The following is a 4,855-nucleotide window of genomic DNA, read 5'->3' as shown; positions in this document are numbered from 1 at the left end:
GACATCACGGTGGTCACATGGGCAGCAGAGTGGGTCAGTGGCAGACAGGATGATCAAAGGCTTGGCAGCTGACTGGGATGCAAAAGTGGATCAGAGACATAGAGATACCCTGCAGGCTTGGGGAGGTGTGGGGCTCTCTTGGAGTGTTGAAGGGTGGTGCCATGGGGAGGCAGCAGAAAGGGCAGCAGAGACCCCCCTCCTAGACTGGGTAGTGGGACTGGAGGAGGACTTAGGAAGCCCATTGTCTGCAGTCCTTGCCTAATGAGGAGCCCCAGCTGAGGCTAAGCTGTCTTGCCAGAAAAGACCCAGGCAGGGGGCCCTGCAAGGCAGCAGCCCTCACCACTGTGATAGAAAAGCAGTAAGGAACAGCTTTGGTGGGAAAGTATAAATTAAAAAAAAAAAACACGCAGGGAACCAAAAACCAACTCTGGCTGAAATAAAGACCTGGCTTCTCTCTCAAGCACGTCTCCTTCTCCTGGTGGTGGTGAGGTGAAGCTGATGGTTAAAATGCAAACTGGACCAGGAGGGCTGACATTTAAGACACCAGGCTGTGAGGCTGAATATGTTTTTGTTGGCAGGCTTAGCTACTATGGCTTCCCCTATTCCCACGCAGGAGGAAAGAAAGGCCACTGAGGGCCGGCTGCCCCAGAGCTCAGCCGGCTGGGCTGATCTTCCCAGCTTGCAAGGAACATGCGAGCCATTTTCATTCCACTCAAGCCAAGCTGGCTCAACTGCTGCACTTCTCTGTGGTCTCGTTACTTTGAAGGGCTTTGGGGTGCTAGGAAGGAAGTGAGAGGGTATGTTTGAGATAAGTTTTAGGAGATGCTCCAGTTCTCCGAGCTCCTTAAGCCCATCTGTGGTCAGGAGGCCAGGCACATTGTGGCTAAAAGTTGGCTTCTCTTGGATGGGTATAGTATTGTTACTTTCTAAAGAAAAGTAACAGGGCGTGTGAGTTTAGAATCAGGGCATGTCAGTGTTCTATTGCTGTGAAGAGATGCCATGATCACAGCGACTCTTTTTGTCGTTGTTGTTTGTTTTCAGGTTTATTGAAATTATGGCATAACAGATTGAACTGCTCCATGTGGTGTTTTGAAATTCATCCCAATGGTGGGCTGAGAGAACTGAAGGCTAGAGAGACTGCCAAAGTCCAGAAGCTTCAGTATTTCCCTGGTGTCAGGATCTACCTCAGTGATCTCCTGATCTAGGGTTGAGACCTCAGGAACATAATTATCTCTCCCCTCCCTCTCTTTCCTCCAATTTGATAGAGATACCTCTTACAGGACCTCTCTGAATTCACTTCATCAGGTTCGTGACATAGTCAGCTATCTAGTTTTGAAGTTTCTTGCTGGGGATAATGGTGATCTTCTCACATGCACTTGTTGGTGTGGAAGTCATTACCCAGGCACATATAGTACTTCTCGATGATGACCCCGGCTGCCTTCTTTATGGTATTGGTGCAAATGCAGCCCATGTTGGCGGGTCTTGGTAAAAGGCAACTCTTATAAAAAAATATTTAATTGGGGCTGGCTTATATTCAGAGGTTTAGTCCATTATCATCATGGCAGGAAGCATGGCAGCATGCAGGCAGACATGGTGCTGGAGAGGTAGCTGAGAGTTCTACATCAGAATCGGCAGGCAGCAGGAAGAGAGAGTGTCACTGGGCCTGGCTTGAGCTGCTGAAACCTCAAAGCCCACTCCCCTGTGACACATTTCCTCCAACAGGCCACACCTCTAATAATGCCACTTCCTGAGTTTATGGGGGGCATTTTTATTCAAACCAGCACAGGACATCTTGTCTAGGCTTTGGGTAAGTTATGTGACTCAAGAAAGTTCCTTAGAATCCATTAGCCACCCCTGTGGCCACCACACCATGGTGAGGTGAGGCCTGGGTACCTCTAAGATAAGCTGATGGAGAGAAGACAGAGAAAAAGAAGTTGAATGGAATGTGAACAGTGAAGAGAGGTAGAACTGGAGACTCCAGGGTAGTGAGGAACAGCCCGATGTGAGTGGCCTGTGCTGCTACCTGAGACCATGGTGAGGTCCTGGCCTGTGCCGCCTCTGAGGACTGCATGACCCTGCAGCAGAGAGAGTGAGAGCTGGTTCCACCCCTTGCTGGCTTTAGCACTTAGGGGAGAGTGGGCCCTTCACCCTGATGGGAAGCATAGTAGAGCTAGCCCTGGTGGCAGGGAGCATAGGTGAGCCAGCCTGAGGGTGTGAGCATGGGAGGGTTGGTCCCACCCCCAGAGGGCCATGAAGTGGTGAGGGCTCACCCCCTGCCAACTGCAGCATTCAGGAGAGTGGGCTCCACCCCTTTCTGGGGCAGTTCTGGAGAACTGGTCTTGATGGCATGGTTGTGGGAGAGCTGGTGGGCTGACCAACTCAGATCCAGGGCTTTGAGTTGGTCCACCCCAGCATCTACCCAATCTATGAACTGATGGAGCCTGTGAAGGGTCCAGTCCTATAGAACCAAAGTAAAGGACCTTCATGACACAGGACAACAGCAGGACACCGTAGAGGAATTCTAGTGAGGAGCTAGTATTGACAGAGGAGCAGAAGCCAGAGGTCTTGAACCAGATCAATGACTCATTGCAATGAACATTTGCAAGTAAAAGTCTTTGGGCAAAATGGGTACGCTGCGTGACACACAGTGACACACTGCAGCTTCCACAGTGAAATTTTCTTTTTTAAATTAATTTTTTTTTTTTTTTTTTTTTTTTTTTTACCTTTCAAGAGGAAGGTTGCAAGAGTGGAGGATGACTATGACAGGACAGAGAGACTAGTGGGACCGGGGTGCATGGTGTGAGATTCACAAAGAATTGATAACAACTTCAAAACGAATTCATTAGCCATAGACTTTCTGTTCGCAAACATTTGCTTAAATAGTATTTACCTCTTAGTGTTGTGGTCTCAGGGAAGTAAATGTCACTTCCATATCTTACCTTCGACACCCATACTTGGCTTGAATCAGGGCCTGGCAAATTTCCACAACTATTGCATCCTTAGGAATCAATGTCTAGATGACCAATAGGAAACATGCAAACATGTCTTTTGACTTTGGCATTTCAGTGCAGGGAGAATCAGAGCAAGTCAGTACTCACTCGACCTAGATCTAGAGAGGTGTCACAGAGGTTAGATATGTACATCAGGGAGTGGGGGCCAGACAGGAAAGGGCAGGGGTTGGGTGAGTGCTGAGAAACACTGGCCACTGGGCACTGTTTTGACAGCACTGGGGAGAGGAAGGCTGGTCAACCCGGCCAGGCAGATCTCCCAAGGAGGAGGTGTGCTATGGGAATGAAGCCTACTAAGGCAGCGTTAACTCTCAGCAGCCAGCTCATTGACTGCAGTGGGCCTGGGGAGACTCTGACCAGTTACTGTGCTGAGCAATCAGGACTTTTCAGGCCTCCTCTAGGTAAAGCAGAGATGCTCGCTTGACCCTTAACATCCTGGGGTAGGGGATGGTGGTTGCCTACAGTGCCGACTCAGAACTCAGACTTTTGCTGGCTATGTCCCCAGCAGAGTGTCTGGTACAAAGAGACCCCATCCCACATGCCTCCCCCTCCAGACATCTTCATTTGACTGAAGTTTGCCAGTGGTACCCAGGTTCTCTGCACAGCAGGACCTGGCTTCTGAGTCCAGCCAGCCTCACCTCCTGCCTTGGTCAGTCACCCTTGGGTAACTGCATTACCACCGTGTGGCTCAAAGTTACAGAATAGTCATGATGAAGCTCTTAATATTTAAATCTCATAGAGCTGTAACCTTATGCCTTATTGAGCTGAAAATAATTCTTCCTGGAGAAGGCCTTCCTGGGTTCCATTTTTCCTGATTCGGCTGCTTTGCCTGTTGGAGCTTGTCTTTGTGAAGGCAGCAGAAGCTGTGTTTGACAGATTTCTTAGGGAGAGGTGCCCCATTAGTTTTGCTTGAGTAAATTTAATGTAAAAATGTTGAGTGTCCAGCAAGAGTGAATGGGGCAGGGATTTTATTGTTTCATTGTTGTAGCATGACTGTTTAAAATGACATGGGCACACAGTAGGGCTTCAATAGCATGCACAGCTGCTTAAATGAATCCTCCATATAGACCTGTGGGATTTGGATCATTTAAACCTACAGGCTAATGATCAAGGTTCTGAATGACCATTTGATGTGTGCAAGCTTTCTAAAAATTATTATTTCATTTTTTATGTGTATGAGTGTTTTACCTGTGTGTATGTATGTGCATCATGTGTATGCCTGATACCTGAAGAGGTCAAAAGAAGGCATCAGATTCTCTGGAACTGGTGTTACAGATAGTTGGGAACAGATGTGGGTGCTGGGAATCGAACCCCGGTCCTCTGCAAGAACGAGTACTCTGAACTACTGAGCTGCCTTTGCAGACCTGCTAGAAGAGCCTTTAAAAAATTTAAATGATTTTTAAAAAGATTTATTTTTACTTTTATTTGTGTATATTCACATGTTTGCAGATGCCCATGGAGGCCAGAAGAGGGCATTAGATTTCCTGGAGCTGGAGTTACAGGCAATAGTGAGCCACTTGACATGGGTGCTGGAAACCCAACTCCAGTCCTCTGCAGCATCAGTTTAAACAAAAACAATTTGTTATATCATCATCATCATCATCATCATCTAGTGTGTGTGTGTGTGTGTGTAGGGTCACATGTGCCACAGCACTCATGTGGAGGGCAGGGAATGACTTTGTAGAGTCAGGCCCTCTCCTTTCACTCTTACATGGGAACTGAGGATTCAACTGGCCGGTTTTCAGGTGTATGTTGGAAGTGCATTTACCCGCTGAGTCACCTTGCTGGCTCAGCGAGGGTAGTTTTTCTGTGATGTTTCATGGGAGGAGAACAGATGGATTGAGGTG

The 4,855-nt window shown here is 48.0% G+C and overlaps 1 pseudogene; it reads right to left on the bottom strand.

Moving 5' to 3' along the window:
* Nucleotides 1-1,052: 1,052 nt before the first annotated feature.
* On the bottom strand, nt 1,053-1,471 carry LOC114614776 (annotated as a pseudogene).
* Between the last annotated feature and the right edge of the window lie 3,384 nt (nt 1,472-4,855).

Source organism: Grammomys surdaster, unplaced genomic scaffold, assembly GCF_004785775.1.
Source record: "Grammomys surdaster isolate TR1022 unplaced genomic scaffold, NIH_TR_1.0 130, whole genome shotgun sequence".
Classification (NCBI taxonomy): Eukaryota; Metazoa; Chordata; class Mammalia; order Rodentia; family Muridae; genus Grammomys; species Grammomys surdaster.
This window is presented reverse-complemented; position numbering and strand designations above follow the sequence as displayed.